Source organism: Onychostruthus taczanowskii, unplaced genomic scaffold (assembly GCF_017590055.1).
Source record: "Onychostruthus taczanowskii isolate IOZ18803 unplaced genomic scaffold, ASM1759005v1 scaffold59, whole genome shotgun sequence".
NCBI classification, from domain to species: domain Eukaryota; kingdom Metazoa; phylum Chordata; class Aves; order Passeriformes; family Passeridae; genus Onychostruthus; species Onychostruthus taczanowskii.
In genome coordinates, this window is record NW_024503568.1 from 2,505,397 (window position 1) to 2,526,681 (window position 21,285).

The window sequence follows — 21,285 nt, forward strand, 5'->3', positions numbered from 1 at the left end:
GGGTAGTGTTCATCAGAAAAGTGAATGCAGAATGTGGCCCAAGAAAAGCTTTTCAAAAATGCAAAGTTGAGTGAATTAGATTTGTATGGTGAAACTAACCCACTTCATGCAAAATCTGAAATCTGTATTGCTTTGTCTTCAATCAGTTAGGTAGAAGATTTTCTACTCAGTCTTTTTTTTGTTTAGCTTTTTGGACAACCTAGGTTGGAAAAAATAAAAGGCTTGATGGTCCTCTGAAGAAGAAAGAAATGAAAAGGATAGAAGATGGTGACATTATAAACAAAAAGACCTCAACATCCCAAAACTCTACCAAAAAACAAAGAGAAAAAAAGTGAGATGTTACCTATTGCAATAAGTGGCATAATAGAGTCAACTTTGGTTGAGCTCATCTTAATAATTAATGTAGACTGCCAAACAAAAATTTTTTGGATCCCATGGAGCCTTTGATGTATTCAAATTTGTATTTCTATATGACACCAAAGTCTCATCATCTCCACAGTGCTGTTCTAAGTGCCATCCGAAGAGAGGCTTCCAAAGACATCAAGTTTCCAATTACTTGGCAATTTCTGAAGATATAGCAACTTTTCCTGTCTGTAGGTCATTCCACCAGAGAAGGGTCATACTTGGGTTGCTCTGTTCTCCCTGCCTCAGACACTTGCCAATTCTCACTGATTTTTGTTTAGCTTTTATTTCTGAAGAAGAGCACATTTACTTTGAGACCTGCAAAAGTTTTTTTTTTTATATTGTATCTGCTTCCTCTTTATCCATAACTTTGATCTGAAAAATTCTAGTTCATCTTATCAACCATCCACCAATATGCAGACAATCCCTTCATTGCTGTTGAGGAAGGTTTGGGAGTTCAAGAATAAGCTTATGTTAACAGTGTTCCTGTAGGCCAGAGTTTGGAGCAAGATTGTTCCTGCCAGACTCAATCCAATTTTGCACCTGATTTTGGATAATTTGTAAAGGCACACAGTTTGATGACTAATGCCCTGCTATGGATGCCTACACTGTGAAAATGTGTTCACTGTTTCAAAGGCAGGGTGAAAATGGGTTCAAATCTTTTGCCCCAATGCCCTCACTTTCAACTTCAGACTGGTAATTTTTTATGACCTCTGTCTCCCTCAGCCCATTTCCCAGCCCAGTTGTTTACCAGAAATCAATTTTCCTTCTGCTTCTGGCAAGCACCAAGGAAAAGAATCACTCACTGTCACTGCATTTTTTCCCAGTGTAGGTTGATTTTGATTGACAGGGCTGTAAAACACTTGTTAAATATTCATTTTCCTTCATTATTTCTTCCAGGAATACTCAATTAGTTTAGAGATCTAAAAAACACAATTTCAGCACCTGGGCTGAGGAAACAGTCCCAACTGTGAAGATACTTTTTGTCATAGAATAAAGTCACTTCTCTTGCAAACACCAGCTTGGGGAGCAAAGTGGCATTTCTTAATACATTTATTCCAAGGTTAATTAAAGTATACTTTCAATATTTAGATTGAAATGGATCTTGTCCTTCATCCTGCACCTATTCCTGTCTCAGAAACTAAAATCATAATTCAGTTAAAATGCCACAACGAATTAGCACACAGTTACAAAGATAAATGAGAGAGCAAGAGACTTGGACAAGAAAAAAAGTGATGTAAATTTAAATAGCATAGAGAAGAAGGAGGCAAGAGAGAATCTACCAGAGCTCCACCAGATGGCAAAACCTGCAGGGGAGACCCCTTGAATGATACAATGGGCTAAGGGCTGCAGGCAGGAATGCTTTCCAGGTTCAGTGGCACTTCAGGTGGCAGCTCAATAAGGCATTTCTCTCTTCAGCAGCCATTTTACATAACTGTCTCTCTTGGGTAGTTGTTTGTTGTTACTTCTTCATCTCTTTCGTTACTCTGCCTCCTTCCTTTTGTTTTTGTGCCTCAGACCGGTCACTTCAAATTTCATATTTCTTTTTCATTTTGGCCGTTCCTGTTTTCTCCTGTGCTCCTTTCCCATCCTTTCCCCTACTTCTGTCGCTTATTCTTTCTCTCTGAATTTGTCACTCTTTTTCCATTCCTCCCAGCCCACCATCGTCGAAAGGGACGATCCCCTCCTCCCTTCCCTTGCAAGCCAGGCCGTGGTCTGGCATCAGAAACCCTTCCTCGCTCCTGGATCGAGAACTGAGGCGTTTGGGCTCTGGCACCTCGGAGCCGCTCACAGCTGGGACACAAAGCAGAAGTCACTTCCGCTGCCAGCTGCCGGCAGAGGAGCGGCAGCCGCCCCCGGGGCCGGACCTCCTGCGCGGCAGCTGCTGCGCCGGCACCGAGCGCCGCCCTGAGCTGGAGTCGGGCTGTAAGCTGAGCCGTCCCACGGAGCGGGGTAATCCGCCCCAAGGCCAGACGCCCCTTCCCCTGCTTCGGTAGCCGAACTAGGCTTTCTAAAGTCGGCGCCTGGTCAAGGAGCCAGATTTGCAAATCTATCAGAATGGCAGCAACAACAAAAAGTGAAAGAAAAAAAAAAGCCGAATCCAGGTATGGCTTACAGTGCTGGTGACTGGAAAAAAGTATGTTTTCACTTAGTAGCCGGTGGTTTTGCCAGGAGTTGCTCAGAGACAAAAAGCAAGGAACCCCACGACGCTGTGTTGAGCAGCTCCTTTCCACAGCAGAGACGTGGCCTCACGGAAGCCCCGCTGAAGTCAGTGGGACTGAAATTTCCTTGCAGTGCGCTCAAGAATGCACGGCATCTCCTCCCTCCAGCCATCTTCAGCTCACTCACACATAACCATGCTGGTTATGCTAGGGGCTGATTATTATTATTATCATCATCCTCATTATTTTTATTGTGCTGCAGTTCTAAGTGTGTATTTATGCTGTGCTCAACTCCCTTGCCATTTGGTAGGGAACATTATGGTCTTCATTAATGCCCACTATATTTTGGAATTTAGTTGTCACTCCAGCTTAAGCACCCACAGGCCTGTGGTACGTGGGGTTATAGGGACACTTTTGAAGGGCAGTTCAGAATTTAAAGTCTCTCTTTGAGTACTCACTCTGAATCCAATGACAGCACAATAAGCCTAAAAGGATGATTTTGTGCAGGACTAGAAAAAGGCTTGGCCTCTTTTGGACACTGTATTTTGTCCCTTTCTCCTGTATGCTAGCATTTAGGGCTGTGCTGCTATGTAGAAATTCAGACAAGGAAGGTGAAAAACTGTTACCTGTCTGGAAACTAACCCTTCAAAAAGTGCCTGCTCTCAGCAGAGTCACCAGGTGGGATGCCTTTGGGGGAGAAGGTACATTGTGATTCCTGCTGCCAAGGGATGTGCTGGAGGCATGTAGGGCTGCAGCAATAGAATCACAGATTTGCCTAAACGGTGACTCAACCGCAGGGCAGTGTTTTCTTAACTTTGCAGTTGCAGGTCCTGCCTGTGTTGAGGGCAAGATGAGTGTTTGTTATTCTAACACTGTCGTGCCCCTTCGGCAGACAGGGGCGTATATCCAGGGGTGAAGTGCGGGAGGGCCAGGCACTGGATGTGGCTCCTCTCTTTGGCTGTCATGTGCAGTCCTTGCCAGCTGTAAAGTAAGCCTGGTTGTGTGTTGTGACATGCAAACCTCTCTGAAAATGATAAATCTGAAAATGCTCAGAGGTGAACTGCATTCCAGACTGGTAGGTCAGGATAAGAAAAGGAAGGAAGGAAGCGAGGTGTCTCTCATCCCTTCTGGGAGTGGCTGCTTACAGCAGATCAAAGAAGTACTTTTATGATGGATATTTCCAGAAAAGCTGCAAAAGGCCTTAAGTGCATGGCAGAAAACACACATTACTTCTCCTTGGTTGTTTGGTTTTTTTTCTTAATCTTTAAGTAACTGGCTTCACTGATTTTGGTCTTTAAGCCTGCTTCCAATTGTGCACCTTTGTGTAGGCAGCTCCACAGCCTTGGAATGTGCAGGATTTGTCCAAAGCTTTGATGCACCATGGTTACTTATGGTTACTTACAGCATAAGAATGGTCATTACAGTGGCAGCAATGCACCCTCTGCTGGTGTCCATCGATATTTTATCCAAAATCTTCCCCAAGTTAACTATCAACAAATGCTGCTGATGGCAGAGGAAGGGCCAATATTTTTCTCTCCATCTTCTCAGATTCCCTCCCAGCAGTGATAACCTAAGGTGTGGAGATGAGATGAAAAACCTCTGAGCATGGTGTCAGCTACAAAGTGAAAAACAAAGATGCAACTGTCTTCAAGAGGAGGCTGGAAAACATCCTTAGCATGTGGGCTAATGGAAAAATGGGGATTTATGCTAATCAGAGTGTGTGGGTGGAGGATGGCAAAGCATTTGTTATTGTCTGGGACGGCTCCTGCCAATAGGTATCTGCCTCAGGCTGAATTTTTGGTAGTGGTTTTTGCAGACATTTTTCATTCCTCTCAAAGCACACACTGAGTAAGATTTGTTTCAGCTTTCCGGAAAACCCTAAATTACAGATGAAATGGGCAATTGAACAATTCTGTCTTCAAATTATGAATATTCAAGTGGGTTTTTTTGAATTCTATTTTGTACTTTAGTGAAAACCTCAGGTCTTATCTTTTTTTTTTAAAAAAAATTATTTTTATGAATCTTAAGCCAAATTTAGTAAAAACCTTAGAAGCATCAGAAAAAAAAACCTAGAAAATATTATCTGTACTGCACTGTGATAGATGTGGTCCATGACTCAAGTGAGCATTAATGAATGGCTAAGCATAATGGCAGTAAGTGGGAAACAGGTGAATGTAAGCAGAGCCTACTCTACCAATCTTGTATGCAAATTAAAAAAACCCTGTTTTGAGTGTGAAGTAAAATGGGAAAGAAATCTCAGTAAGAAGAGACAACCACTAGATTCAGTGAGGATAACAGAATGATTTCTAGTCTGTGATTATCACAAACAAATATCTTTTGGAATGAAGCTGATAATTTATGTTCTTTATTAGGTTTCTGTTTTTCTAAAAGAAAGGATTCAGATGGATCCTCAGAGGATCTTTCTGAACAGAAATGCCATATTGTAGATATTCAGTGTGGAAAAAAACCAAACTTGTATAAAATTATGTTGCAGGTAATAAAGCCTTGGAAGTAAAGCCCTCTGCTCTTCAGTAGCTCTTTCATGCCCTCTGCAGTTAAAACTCTGTTTTGTGTCTGTGCAGTCAAAGTCTGTTTTTCCTGGTTGCAGAATTCAGTACCTAGGGTTAAGGAAAACTGTAAAACTGTAAACACTGTTGGAAATTTTTTTGGGTTGCCTGTAGGCTAGGTTGTGACTTTTTTATGCGCTCATATTTTACAAGCATTACAGTAAGGCAGATGATCCTGTGCTTTCACAGTGGTGCCTCGTACACAGCAAGAGCTGAGAGCACAGAAGTGAACAGAGGTGCCCTCCTGTGTGAGATCTTCGCTGGTTTCTCTGCATGCAGGCATCCATCTCCACTCAGGTCTGGAGTTTCGTGCATATTGGCTGTCAGGTAGAAGTTATGTACAGATGACTGTATAAACGACTTAAAAGCAGCTGTGAGTCTCATCATTATGTGTAACTTTTTTTAGCATCGCTTTCAGAAAGTGTTGATCGTATTTTTGCATAGAATTATCTGAAGTGATTCATCCTACCCAAAACAGTTATAAAAGCAAGTGAGAAAAAGTGTCTTATTTCAATTGATTGTACCTCTATTACATTCAAATAATTTCAAAGACATTTCAAAGACATGTCTAACTTTTGGACATACAAAATTGTGAAATAGTGCACCATAGCTCTTCTACTTATATTTGAAGAGAAATGTGCATAAAAAATTTCATTGGATGAAAGAAGAAATGGTCAGTTTTTACAGTGCCAAAGGTCAGTCCTGAAGTATCTAGAACAGGACTTTTGGGGAGGAAAGAATACGTATGATATAATTAGGTGAAAGAATTAATAACAATAACAATAGAAGAAATAATAATAATAATAATAATCACGATTAAAGGAATTAAAAGATGCAAAAGTCAGAAATGCTGAGAAGGTGATCTGCTATTTAAAACATCAAAGATATCTTCTTTTTCATTCCAATGACATTTTCAAGAGTGATTGCTGGTTACTGATTCTAGCATGGCCTTCTGCTATATACTAGAACAGGTCCAAACAGGTATATTTTATATATATAATTGAAAAAAGGATAACTCTTGGAAGCTCTCTGGGCTATGGCTCTCACTGTCACTGCTGTGTTCATCAGCAGAAACAAAATCTGAACTCAGACACTCATCTAACAAAGGTATCTCTGAAGAAACAAACATATTGCTATACACTGAATGCCTTGCTTTGGGTTCCTGATCTTCACTGAGACATTAATGTGCCAGCCACTTTTACAACAGTGACTGTTCTCCAAGGAACTCCACAGCCTAAATTAACCATCCAAGGAGTGAGGCTGGACACAGATGCTGTGAGGAGGCTGGGGAAGGCCAAGAGCCCAGGCAGTACTTCAGGAAACACAAAGCCCCAGAATGCTGAGGTGAATGCCAGATCACAGAGACCCCTTAGTCCCCCACTGTGTCTTGCTGCCCTCCTTTCCTCCCATTAAAGAGGAAAGTGAGTATGGTGCACATGGTCCCATGTTTCAATAAAGACCAAGGAATCTGGTTTCCTGGGCACTAGTCCTGCTCAGGGAAAATGAGAGCTGGCAGGTTGGTAAACTTCACTATGCTTCAGCCTCTCCCTCTATGCAATATGAATAATGGCTACTTCACAGCAGCATTTCTTACAGTGAATTCATATTTATTAAGTATTTTGTAAATTGAAAACCATAAATGCTTGAAGGAGCTGTCTTGTAAAATTTATTACTGCTGAGATGATACTCAAGTGCTGAAAACAACTCTGTATATTATGGAGCCCTTGATTAACCAGCTGAACCATGGAAATCTTGTTTTGCCTGCGTTCATTTTTCAGTGGCTCTAGAGATAATAGGTGGTATTACTCATGTACCTGAAATATAGGCAAGAACCTTGGACCACAGAATTTATCAGTGTATTAAATTTACTCAGCCATGTTTCTCATTTGAGTCATTTGATGTTGTGCAGTAGATTTACGAATGCTCATCTCTGTTTATATTGTTTATGAGCAACATGAATTGAGCTGAAATCCTTCTTGGACAGGGCCATTGACATTATGCAGTGTTTTTTGAAAGCATTTAATAGAGGACTGGACTTCCAACTGGTGTGTGCAGCACTAGGGGAGCAGGGCTGGCCCATGTGTGTGTGACACTGCCAGCCCAGGCTGTGCCACCGCAAACAGAGGTGGGGCTGGGGGACCTGAGGAGAGGGCTGGGGACAGGCAGCTCTTTGGCATTCATTTCCAGGCAGAGCCTTCTTGATCTCTGCACAGGTGCCCTGCACCCTCACCGAATCTGGTTGCTGCCTCAGCCCCTAACAGGGCTGGAGATGGTGGCTGAGCTCAGGATCACGCTCTTTCCAGGGACCATCAGGGGGAACATCCCCACATCCCTCCTCACTGCTGACTGCTCTCTGCTTAGGGCTCAGGCTGACATTTGATAGCATGAGGAGGAGACAACGCTTGGGAGTATTCCACCTGAATGAATTTTTGGGAACAAAACGTTGTCCACTAAGTTGAAGTGATCTCTGGAACCAAATTAGAATAAGTCAGGGTTTTAGCTCATTTAAAACACATAGGCTTCAAACAATTAATAACATAGCATTTCCGTATTTCTGTGCTGGCTTCAGAGAAGAGCAGATCAGGCTCTTGTCCCCATCTTGCAGCGCTCCTCTGCCAAGTGCCAGAGGGACAACCATCATCATCTTTTCTTCTTCTTCTTCTTCTTCTTCTTCTTCTTCTTCTTCTTCTTCTTCTTCTTCTTCTTCTTCTTCTTCTTCGTCTTCTTCTTCTTCTTCTTCTTCTTCTTCTTCTTCTTCCTCCTCCTCCTCCTCTTCCTCCTCTTCCTCCTCTTCCTCTTCTTCCTCTTCTTCCTCTTCTTCTTTCTTCCTTCTTCCTTCTTCTTCCTTCTTCTTCCTTCTTCTTCTTCCTTCTTCCTTCTTCTTCCTTCTTCTTCTTCTTTTCTTTCTTCTTCTTCTCCTTCTCCTCCTTCTTCTTTTGTCTTCAGCACTGAAGCAAGCTGCAGGTGCAAGGGAGGAAGTTGGACAGCTCTGGAGTCTTTGTGCAAGATGTTCAGCCAGAAAGACTACTCCATTGGCAAGATGTGGCATTAAACAGCAGAATATTTCTCCCATGGGGCAATTCACTATTATAGGGAAATGCAGTTTAATACAAAAAAACCCAAACAAAGCAAAGCATTTGGAACAAGCCACACTTGGATGCCAAACTGTTTTACTTTGATTGAAAATACTGAGATAGATGTTTCAAAATTTCCTTTTTCTCTCACTACTCAAAACAAAATAAAAAAGAAAATGCCATTTTCTGGCTTTGGTATAGGTTGAAGATATTCAATGTCAGACTTCATAGAGGAACAAAAAAAAAAAAAAAAATTGATGGGGTTAAGGGGGTTAAGGTTGCTCCTGCGATAAACGTACGGGTCTCAGCAGCTTTTCAGCGGTGGCTGGGTGACTGCAGCGGGCGGCAGCGGCGGGCTCGCCCTGCAGGGGGAGTCGAACACCAGGAATGGGGAGCGGGGGCAGCGGCTCCCGGCGCTCCCGGGGCTCCGAGCGCGGCTCGGCACCCGCCGAACGCCTCGGCAGCTCAGCCCTGGCAGCGTGGTTTGGGTGCCCTCTGTGATAAATGCTGCTCGGTGGGTTAGCCAATGCAAAGTACTTTATGACGTGATGAGGTGGATGTGCGTGTGCGGGGGAAAGGGCGGCCTCCCGACATGGACCAAAGTTCGGGTTGTGGATTTCCAGCTAACGAAGGACAGCCTAAAATCTCTGCCCTCTGATGTAGTCAGTCAGTCCCGGGCTCATGGGTACCTCCCAAAACTTACGCTGTATTAAAACTTAAAGTTTACAAGAACAAAGTATATTGTTCAGCAAATCCTACACAGATTTTTTTTTTAAATTACATTTAAAACAATTATTATCATTATTAAAAATAATGTCATGCAATCACATATTAACTGCTCAGGATAGAATCAGCAAAGGCCAAAGATAAATATCTGTTCCATACCAAAGTACATATCCTCTGGCTCTCGCTTGCCCTCTTTTTTTAGGATAGTGTGTGCAGGAGGTATGGGCTCTTCTCAAGTGGGTCCAGAGCAGTTTTGTGAATGACGGTCTAGAGCCAAGGGAGCTGCACCTGGTATGTAGTTTGGGGAAACAATTACCAGCTCCTCAACAACTGCCAGAGCCAAGCAGGGTTTGAGGGAGCTGCAATAGCTGCCTGTGATCTCTGTCTGGCAGACACTGAAAGTACGCGCACATGCACAAAGGCACGTTCAGAATTGCACCTGCACACAAGTTAATTTATAGGCCCAGTGTTTGAGCCAGGGCCAGTCAGTGCTATTCTCAGTTGCCATCAATCTCTTTATTCTTTTGCACTGTTTTTTGCATCCACTTATTTTAGGCACTAGTGCTAGAGGTGTAGTTAGTAAGTGCCTCACCCCAGCTCAGAGAAGATTCATAGCTCCAAGTTGATTGGACTCCTTTTCTCAGTGTCAAAATTGTCTAAAGACCACTTACATGTAAGATGTTTGAATATCCTGTACATACCAGATCTTTTTACATACTTTATCCAACTTAGGTGCTGAATGTTGTCAGTGCAATATACTTAAACAATATTCTGGCTGTATCAGCTTGCTGTATTCTTGATCTTTCTCATTAGATTAAATACAAGCGCTAATAAATGACAGATTCCCTTTCTCTATCTGTGAGCACATCACACTTTTCAGAAAGACTTTTTTCAGATTTCGTATATTTTATCCAGTCAGTTCTTTCCAATTATTCTAAGTATTTGAGACGGAGATCTAAGTTTTCCACTAATTACTGTTAGCATTAGCTTAAATAGCACACAATAAAAATTAATTTTCAGTAGCTCATATGTAACATTTTGCATGGGAAGATCCCCAAGTACTTCATAAACATTCATTAGAGGTGACAGCAAACAATGTGTAATAGCCAGGGAGAGCTGTTCCTATTTTGCTGAGAGACACAATTTCTGAGTCTTGATTTACCCACAGCCCTGACAGTGACAGTGCAATTACACTTCTCGGAAGCAGCACACCATCAAGAATTGCTGCTACCTCTGCCCCCACCTTTCCTTACAATGTGACCCCTCCCCAAAACAGCTCATTGGCTGTTTCTAAGGAAGACTGTGACAATCCAACTGTTTTAAAGGATTTAGCTAGGTGTTGCATAAGAAACTAACACAGCTGATTTTGGTTTGCAGGTACTCCAACTAAAATCTGTAGTGCCCAAACTGAAGATCTGGAGCTTGCTCCAGATAGAACTGTAAAGCAGCATGTGGTTTAACTATCTCTTTCTGTATGCTACTCACAGAAAGAGAAAACAGCTATTGAAACTGCAACTCTTCCTTGTACTTTCAGTCACGGACAGTCCAGTGAAGCTCCCCTGATGTTGGCAGTTTTGACCACCTGGAATCAAGTAAACAGATTGTTCATGGAGTGCCACTGCTCTCCACGCTAATGCAAGGACATATTGAAAGCAACTGAGGAATCTCAGTTGCCTGTGTGAAAGGCCAAAAAGGATATAATTTAATGTAATCGTTGCATAAATGAGAAAAATAAATGGAATCAGGAAAAAAACATGCCTAGATATCCCCCACAGTGTCCTAGTGGTCCAGCCATACTTGGAAAGTTGCTGCTTCTGAAGATTGTAAACATTATCCCCCTCCCAAAATCAGCTTCCTGTGCATTGTTCTGGGCTTGCACTCGTAAGCACTGCCTTCTGCAAATCTTACTATCTCACCTGCAACATGTGAGAGGCCTGGCATGACTGTGTTAATTTGATTCTTCTATTAGCCTGGCTTCTGTTACTTGTGATTCCTCTGCAATGTATTCCTTTTCATGGTATAGAAGGTGAAGGAACAGATAACAACAAACAGCTTGTTGCACAATCCTGAAAAGTCTCAGGAGAGTCCTTGTGGGGAGGTAACTTAGAAGGACATTGATACAGTGAATAGCTGTGGGCTTTCTTCTCAGGAAAAGAGGTTCAATCAATTCCTTAGACAAAACAGTTTGAGAGAAGTATTGATTTCTGACCAATTTCTCCTCTTTGGAACAATCTGAACTCCTTAAATGTTGGCCAGTTCCTCAGGTCCTAAAAGATAACAAGAGCAGAAGTTTTGACAAAATGTCCAAAGTACTTTTCAGATTTCTCCTGAAGAATAGAGACTAAGAAGCTATATAGCTCAGTAGTCACCAGAAAAAAAACCAAAACATTGCACTCTTATCTTCTGAAGTGGAGCAGGATTTAAGTCACACATACAACCTGTGGAAATCTCCCAGATGTTACTACAAGGACAGTGAAATTCTTAAGATAAAGGCTTGTGTGTTGTTTTGGTTGCCTTGCCACAGATATTTCTATCCTTTAGTGATCTGTGTGCAGTTCAGGGGTAGAAACCAAAGCATCTTCAGGGAGGGACAGAGCTGGGAGCCCACTGCCAGCACTTACCACTGCACACATTTCTCAGAATGGTCAAGGCCTTCTGGCAGCTCCTGGTCAGACTTCTTTCCAGACTGAATCTCAGCCTCAACCACATGTCCTGACAGACTCCCTTCTGCTACACCAGCTGCAGAGCTTCTCTTCCCTTCATAGGCTGCTATTGTCAGCCTCAAATCCAGCATCTCCAGTGCCATATTATCATGAACTTCATGAGTGCTTTTCCAGTGGAAGGCCTCTTTCCTACTTTGGATTACTTTTTTGTGGTCTTCTGTGAACTGAAAAATCTCATCTCCTTTCCTCAGGAGACCAGAAATCTCTTATATCCCTCTTCTGTTTCCTAGAACAATACTACCTATGCCCTTTCTTTTTCTCCTCTCCTGCTCTATAATATCAGAGACAAAGCTTTTCTTTTCATTTTTTATACTATCTTCTTCCTGTTGGCACAGCCACTAACTTACCAATTGCACATGGAAAGGGCCCTCAAGTACATGGTGGTCTGAAACTCTGTGCTGCTCTACTGTCAACAGAAGTCTGTTCTGATGTTAAGTTTATAGAGAGATCAACAGGTGTTGTTATAATGCAGAAATATTCAGTTTTAGAGCCAAATCTTCATGAAAAAAAATATGCTCATGGGTTTCCTGTATTATATACATATCATATGCACTTATATCTAACTATAAATAAAATCTATAATCTAGATATAAAAAGTCTCTGGATGCAAATATATGCATATATATATTTGTTTGCATTTTAGTGTCCATAGGCCTAGGAGAAACACATGTAAACAATATGCAGTTTTGGGAACAGGAATAGAACTTGTCAATATTTAAGATGTTAATGTTTAAAACCAGGCTGCAGCTAAGTAATAAAAGAGGAACCTCCATCAGACGTGTTCACAAATATAATGATAACCTAAGTCTGATTAAGCCAGATGTCAAACATGAAAGAGCAGGCAGGAAGCTTTGGGAGGCTGAGAGCAAACATGAAGAGAAGTATCTGAAAGGCCATGAAGAGTGAACTATGTTTAAAATAAGATGGCTAAACCTGAGTTACACTGAATAAGCTCCAGTTTCTTATTTGAATGCATTGTGGGTGGACCAACACAAAATGTTTACTCTCAAGTCTTGGCAGACTGTTATCTTTCACCTAAGAACAACTTGCTGAGACATTTAAAAACAGTCCTGAGCACTAAGGAGACAAAGTTGGCAAACATGTTTCCCCAGTAGTAGATTTTTTTTTTTCTCTCACTAGTCCCTAATGCTGTCACAGTGTTTGCAAAATGAAGAGGTGTGTGGTGTGGTATGGCACAGTACTGTGTTGTGGAGTCTTTTTTAAAGTTTTATGAGATCTAGAAAGCCGTATGCCAGGTGTGGTAGCAGACAGCTTCATGGCTCTGAAGAGCTCTGACTCTGTACCCCCATATGTGCTAAAAAAGCCTATTTGTCGTATACAACACTATGTCTTCCTCTATTTTCCTTTCCATTCATTTATAAAATGACAAAGATTTCAATTAATATTAAATACGTTCTAGCAGAACTGCAAAGTATAGGACAGCTTGATTTCATGAAGCTTTATTTGCTTGATGAGGGGCTTTCTACTGTACCTATATGGGGGACTCAATCCAAAACCCCACTTAAGCCAGTGGGAACACTTTCCAGGTCTTTAAAGGGTAGCAAAGCAATTCACAGGGTGGGTGAGATGGTTACCCTCAAATTCAATGTTCTTGTGCAGACAAGCTTTGATTTTCAGTTCTACTGTCTTACAATGAGGAAAAGTCACTTAGGACAAAGTGCCTCTCTCAGCTGATAAAGTTTCAAAGAAGAAATCCTTTCTGTTTAAACTAACTCTGTATTTCTCATGCACACTTCCAGCTGACTCTTTGCCACTGTCTTGCCCCACAGGTTTGGTTAGCAGGAGGCACTGCAGACCCCTGTTAGCACAGGTGCTGTGACCCCAGCCCCCTGTGGCAGGAGCCACATTGCTGCCGTGCCATGCTGTGGCCACAACAAGGAAAATGCACTCCTGGGAGATTTTAGCTTAAGGGGAACAGAGAGGAAGGCTCTGCACAAATGGGGACACAGAAAGGCAGGAAGAAAACAAGAAATACTGGAAACCTGTAAGTGAACTTATAGAAACTTCAGAACGGGTTAATCTCAAATGGTGGCCTCTGAAATCTAGTTCATTCACCTCCTCTGTAGTTATTATGCTGTCACCATGATTTAGATAATGAGTGAATACTTTTTTTCAGCATTTATCTTAATGGTCTTGTCCCATTTCAAATAGCTATTTGATAAATCCTCTTTTTGTACATAATAATTGATAAAGATAGGATCTGCATTTGAAATTATTGGAGATCTCTTTATGTTACTTAAATAACTTTATATTACTCAAATAGAGTTATTTTGCAAGTATGATTTCCTTAGATTCATCCTGCCATATTTTAAATCTAATCTGAGTTCTGGATGAAAACATTTAAGCCCCCTCCCCAGCTATCTCTCACTGCCAAACTGGACAAGTTTCATCTGGTTTTAGGAGTTCAACTTTCTCACATGCCATTAAGTAATCCCAGTGATTAGTTAATAAAAGCTCCTCTCATTGCTTTCTTTTCTACCTTATGTCTATTCATTAATTTATATCAGAAACAGTCTAATGGAATGATCTGTCACAGAGTACTAATTGAAGAAAGCTGGTTCACTGACTCTAGCACACGGAACACCAAAGGCCTTGCATTTCTCAAAATCTGAGCAGCAGAAAGTCAAGGTGGAAAAGTCACTGGCTTCAGGTTTATGCATCAGAGCTTACTCCCAGATGGCTGGAAACCCCAGTCCTGGCCCTTGGTTCTGGCTTTTTGTCCCCAGGCACTGGGGACAATGAGCCTGAAATTGTTTGGCTCAGACAAAGCCTTCCATGGGACTGGAAGCTGGTTGGGTCAGGAATTCCCACCAGGTTGCAGGTTCTTGCCATGAAGCCCAGAAACTACCAGTTAAACATGAGCTTTCCCCTGGAGTACCTGGTCTGAGACCTGATAAGCCAGCACAGGTAGTAGTGAAAGTGATGTTTTTCTCAGTTTTATAGTTGTTAAAATAACAACTTAAGACAAAAGAGAAACTTCTTTAAGGTACACCCCCTCTGTAATTCTTTCTAATGCAATTTTTTATAATATCTGACTCAAGAGAAATTTGAAAAGTAATCATTTGTATTTGAGCTGGATCCAAGTTCTTGAAAAGTCTTGCAGAGGCAGAATCCTGGATTTTGGCCATTTCTTTCTGGGTGGTAAACAATAATCAAATTAATGATTTCAAATTAGTTAAAAATCATCTTGAACCAAAACCAGCACAATTACAAGCAGATGGATAAACAAGGACAATGGGAATTCACAATTTAACTGGCAGCTAGTTATTTTAAAACACCTCTGGTAAAGGGAAAACCAAAAGATTTTTAGGGTGTATTCAGCGGGGCAGTATGATTACATTAGCTAGAGGCTGTGAGATCCACTCCATCAGTGACACTACTGCAGGCACTCAGTTGCCCAATAGCTTCCAGGACAATCACAGAAACAAAACCCTGTCCAGTGGTAACTGCAGAGCGGAGCCTTGAAAATAATTTAAGAACTTTATGATTTGTGCTTTTTTAAAAAGAAAATTGTCTGTGACACAAAAAAAAAAAAAACAAACCCACAACCCTGTCTCAAAAATTGGTACTCTGCCTCTCCTTAAAATGTCTGACTGGTGAGAGTTGTCCAGGCCTATGGATGGGCAGCTGAGACACTCCCAGAATGTTCCCAGGAGCTGAGGCCAATGAGTACAGGGCAGACAGCTCTGCTCTAGTAAACACTCTTATCCTTCACAACCATGTGTCTGCTTACAAATTGTCTTTTGGGAATGATTGTGGAAATCCCCTGCTTCTGATTTGTGCCTGGGAGTGGTTTGAAGGGTAGTTGGCAGCAGCCTTGAGGCTACTAGGGACGTCTAACTCTTTAACACCATAGATGATCATAATTCAATGCTCAGGACTGTTCCCAGGCCCTGTTTATTTCACAAGGATACATGTAGACTGAGAAGAAAATTAAAATGAAATATTTGGTTTGTTGAGTATAGAACTGTCATGTTCTACAGGACATCTATTACAGAGATGGATTAAACCAATGTGATGCTGTTGCCTGGTGCAGAACTAACTACTAAACTCACAGAAGAATCCTTTTAGTAGCACAGTTATAACTTCAGCAAATCAGCTTGTATTCAGGGATACTCCAGCACTTTGCAGTTGCAATCTTAATTTTGCCAGCATCAGCAAAGAGCCAAATTAATCTGCAGCAGACTCTAATGTGACCTGTGTACCATTTGAGTTGGGTTTCATCGGTGGTCATGGCCCAAACTGGGAAGCATCTGTTAATTTCTTGTCTTACTTGGTACATCTGTTATCAGCCCCTGGTGTTTTTGGAAGCTGGATTTCCTTGCACACATACCAAAATGCTCACTTTAATCTCCTTCATACAGTTTACTACGAAGCCCTTGATTAATGCAGAAAGGGCCAAACCTGAGGAGGGACGACCAGTCCAGACTGCTGCTGGTTTCCACCAGATGAAAACAAAGCTTTTAAACAATTCAGAGAAAGTCAAAGACTACAACACCTATTTTAAAGATTATCTGTTGGTGTCAGCAGAGGAAAGTATGTTCACCTCCACAACCCTCGTCTGTAATTTTGTCTGGGTGGGTGAAAGGGATTGAATACAATGGTTTCACCTCTTCTAGTTCTTAATGATCCTGCCTTCCCCCAGTCAGCCTACGCAGAGATGTTTGCAGCCATCAAATGCACAGACTGCCAGACCTAGGTGTGTTGGGCTGCGCCTCCAGGGATCTTAACCAGATGGAATTTTAGGAGAGGACACAGTTCATTTCAGAGCAATCCGAACGAGCAGCTTTCTTTTCTTTATTACACCATTGCATTTGGCAGCAATCCACCAGAGGCAGATTCTCTGCTCTCTAAGGAATGATCTGCCCACTCTGTCCATTTAACAGGACGTTCAGCTCCGAAAATCCAGTCGCTGATCACACATGTGGAGCAGATGTGCGAGCATGCGTAGCAAAATAAAAAATAAAAAATCCCAGCAGTGTACTGGGAGAAATGTAGCGTAACTACTGAAAAACAGTGACACAAAGGCTCTGATTCTGAAACAGTGGTTATTGTTGTTGTAAGGAGGATTTTTCTTATTACTCTTTCTTAGGGAGGAAAAAAAAAAGCGTAATAAATCCTTTATTATTTTTCTCTTTGGAGGTCAGGGAGGATTATTCATGTTATACTAATGTGGCTTCTTTGTTCGATTTCACAGACTTCTCCTTACAAAGATATGCTTCTAACTATTTTGACCAGACTATCTTGGGGCCCTACCTCTCAGGAACTGAGTGCTGGAAGACTTCCACTAGAAAAAAAAACACAGCCTTTTAAAAGAGAGGATATCAGAAGTATACATCTTTTATCCATGCCCCACACACTTGCATATAAAGGGAGAGCACCAGCTGTTTTTCTCATGGTGAATAAGGGTTACTTGGGGAAATCTGACTTCCTGTTTTTACATGGACAGCTACATTGTTGCATGGCCAGTTAATTTTGGTTAGGTCAATAGAGCAAGTTTAATTATTGAAACCTACTTTATTCACTCAAGCTTCACACTGTACAGAAGAAAGAGAGATTTCTAGGAGCTCCAGACTGCACAGAAGCTGAAAAGCTCATCTTAATTGCATGGCCCCTGCTCAAACATATAAATCCATATAAATCCTTTTTTTTTTTTTTTTTGGTGATGATGGTGGGACTGGGACAGCAGGGAAGATGAGATTTGCTGAATAGTGCAATTTGAGAGTGCAGACAAAATTTCTATCTTAGTTAAGTCTATACTGAATGAAAATCCTATAGAGATTTATAGTTTTATATATCTATATATAAGTATATGTATATACGTTCATATATATATATATATATATATATATTTATAGATATAATATTCCACTCCACAAACTCCCAAATTAACATATTGAAAACACTGGGAGCAGCATAACTACTCCTACAGATGTGGTGGGAAAATTGTCCATTTTGTCCACAACAGCACAACTCAAAACAACAAAAGCTTGCACAGTGTCAAATACAGAGAGCAATCCCATTCAGCTGCAGGAGGTACTGTGAAAACACAGCTCTTGAGTTGTGGCTCTCATAACCAGGACCACTGGTGATAGTGGAATGAAATAGTAACTAATCCCAGGTACAACCCCCAAGAAACCAGGAGTATTTCTGTCTCCCTATGATGTTCATTTCTAATTTACTTTAACTGGAATGCTTAGGGTTTTTTTTTTTTTTTTTTTTTTTTTTTTTTTTTTTTATTTAGTTCAGTCACTGGCTAAGCCCTTCCTCCATTTCATATGGTGTTACAAGCTATGGTGGATTTCTAAATCTTGGTCTTGGTTAATGCATCAAAGGACATATGGGCTGATTTCCTTCAGTTTCTCATAATATACATGTAGCCAGCTGCATGTTATTACATAACTTTAGACTTAAAGCAACCAGATCATTCTAGATACCATGATCTATTTCTGTGTTTTTGATACAGTAATATTACAGTGGGAGAAACTCTCCAGTGCTGTTACAAAGAAAGTTTGGGGTTTTTTTAAAATTCATATCCTTGTTCTTAATAAACATCCCAAAGAAAAATATTCAACAGCAGCAGGCAGTAATAAAGAGGCAAAAAATGGCAAAACCACAGTACTGAGGAAACCTATGTGAAAACACTGGTTGTATCTTCCTGGTTACAGAAAACAAATAGAACTGTTCAAAGTGCTTGCCAACAAGGGCCTGCCAAATAAAATATTGTTTTATGAAGTCAGGAAAAAACTAATTTTAAAGGTTATTGTAGGTTATTTGTGGTCACGTCTTGTGTTCATAAAACATGATGTCATCCTGAACCCTTCACTATTTTTATTTCAGCCTTATAGGTCTTTGTCTGAGACACTATCTCAGCAATTGTAGAAATTTAGAAGTTATTGGAAAATACTTACAAGAGTCTGTTCTACAAATTTAATAGGAATAAAATAAATTTGACACAAGCCAACAGAATGCAAGAAACTATTAATGCAGCTTTATTTTAGGGGAGTTTATTTATCTAATCCAGTAATTTGGAATGATGAGATCACAACAGTAGCATTAAATTAAATAATTTGAAATGAGAGAATTGGAGAATTGTTTTCCCTACTTATGTTTGTTTCAAATTAGATTAACACCACAAAACTGTGCATCATGGCATCTGATTCTCTGCCTTGTCCCTGGGACACGGGGGGAATGACTCTGAAGGCCATTAGGATAAACATTATGTCACATTCTCCTTTTTTGATGGAAAGAATTCATTCACCTCACTGCGTGAGTCACCCCACGAACCAATCTAAAGTGTCTAGATGAACTGAAAATGATGGAGAGGACAGAAGTAAACGAGATGGTCACAAGGAGTTAAAGACTTTTCCTGGCCACCGTTAAAGCTTTTGTCTCACTTCTTTCTCTCTGTTCTATCTAACATTCACTGACCCATCATAATGCCTGATGGAGTACATGAGATTTTGGTTTTTTCAGAATCAAGGCTTCCTATAAATGGTTTCTCCTACTTGAAGCTACCTAATTAACAGCTGACTCAGGCCTGAACACTTCCTTGAATGTTGTGGCCACTTTGGGGATTTCTTCTTTTTAGCCACTGACAGCCTCTTCACTGGTGCTCTCACTGCTGAGACAGTTTGTCAGAGCAAAGAAATGCTTATGATACCCCTTGTGCCCCTTTGGGCTTGTGTGCCTACTAATTTTTTCATTAGGATAAGAATACCCCTCTAGTCCTCCTTCTCCCTGTTCCATTTAGGCTTTGTTTTATGGTCATGGAAAGTGGCTTGACATGAACTAAGCCTTAAAATATGAGGTTTTAAGATAGAGGTCCTCATTTTCTTTCTGAAGCCCCTGACTCTGTGCTATCCCAGTGATGGTGGAAGCCTCCTGTACATGGAAGAAGCTGTGTGCTGGGACCTGGCCCAAAGGGAGCTGTTCCTTCTGGCTTGGCTTGTTGTGGGAATGCAGGGAGATTCAGGGTGGGTGCTATGGCATTCTCGTGGGATACCAGAGCATTTCTCCTGGTGCAATTCCTTGCTGTATTAGTCTCACTTCTTTTCTCAAAATATGTTTGTCTTTAAATTTAAAGGATACTCTGTGTGGATCTTAGTGGCAGTGAGAGGTGACAGTCTGTGTCACTCACATGGGAGGGTGAAGTTAAGGCAGTTTTAACCCATTTCAGCCCTCTCCCTACCCTAGGCTGCTGCAAGCATTGAGGCAGTCTTCAGATTTTTGTGGAATTTACATAGCCCAGAGGCCTGGGCCAGTGCTCTGCTGATGACAGTGTTGTTCAAGGTCCCTGAAATACATGTGTTCTGGCCCTATGGCCCCATCTCCAGAGGGTGCCTATTTGATTCCTGGGGTCGGCAGAGATTTTAGAGGGACAGCTACGAGGCTTCCTCATGGCTGCCAAAGGAAATCCTCCTTCATTGCAGCTGAAATTTCCAGAGCTCTTCTCACTACATTAGCTGATCTCCTGCATAAAAGAGATGCAGTCACAGAACAAATCTTACTCAATATATCTTAACTGTAAATGACATTTTTTCTCCTAGATCAGTTTCTAATACCCCGCTGATGTTTGTTTCTCTGTTTTGTTGCCAGTTGGAATTGCTGATGCTATGTCCATGCTGTACTATCATATTTGTAGAATGAATCTCAAGACCACAGTTTCTATTGATGGCTTATCTTTTGTATTTTCTGGGAAAATATCTTACTCTACCTACAGTTTAGTCAAACATCTATTCCCATTATCTGTTTCACTCCCCACAGGTGTCTCCTAACACCCAGATTGTAAATATTTTTCTTTCTTCCAAGTGGAATTCATGCTTGGGAAACCAAGAGAAGCTTTCAGACAATTTGGGATGAACTTAGGGATTCTTCCGTTCCTGTGGTTAATCAATAATATTCAAGTGCACAAGAGAAAAACAGGCAGATTGTGTTTTCTGGTGGCAAAAATGCCTGATTTGCTTGTTTTCCTCAATAGCGAAATTCAAAATAAGGCAAAAATGTGACATGTTGAGCCACCATATTTGTGTGCTTCTTAAAAGAAACTTGAAGGATCTCCATTACTATTTCACTTCATTGGCTGAACTATTTGATCTTTATCTAGGAACATGTCAGCCAGCTAGTCTATTGTATTAAAAGTACAATTTCTAAAGCAGTGAATAATCATGTAATTCAATTCTGGATTCAACCAGCTTCTATCTATCTTCTTCCTTAAGCTATCCCCTACATTTACAGAAGGACTCATGGGGTTTTTCTGTGGGTTTTTTGGTTAGGGTTCCCTGACATTGTTTGGGTTTGTTGTTTTTTTTTTTTTTGTTTGGTTTGTTGTTGTTGTTGTTGTTGTTGTTGTTGTTGTTGTTGTTGTATGTGTTTGTCTGCTCACAAGCTAAAAGAGATTATCTGTTCTGTTTTTAAAATGGGGGAAAAATAGGCAGTAGGAGGTCTCAGTACTAGAGACAGTTGTGCCATAAGGCTAAGGTGGGAATGGGATGGGAGGAAAATAATCCAACTGCCTAATAATTTCTCAGTAACGTGACTGGAAGCATGTATTGTATAAATCTATAGCAAAAGGGGGCCATAGCCCTTGCATTTTAATATGCACTTATGC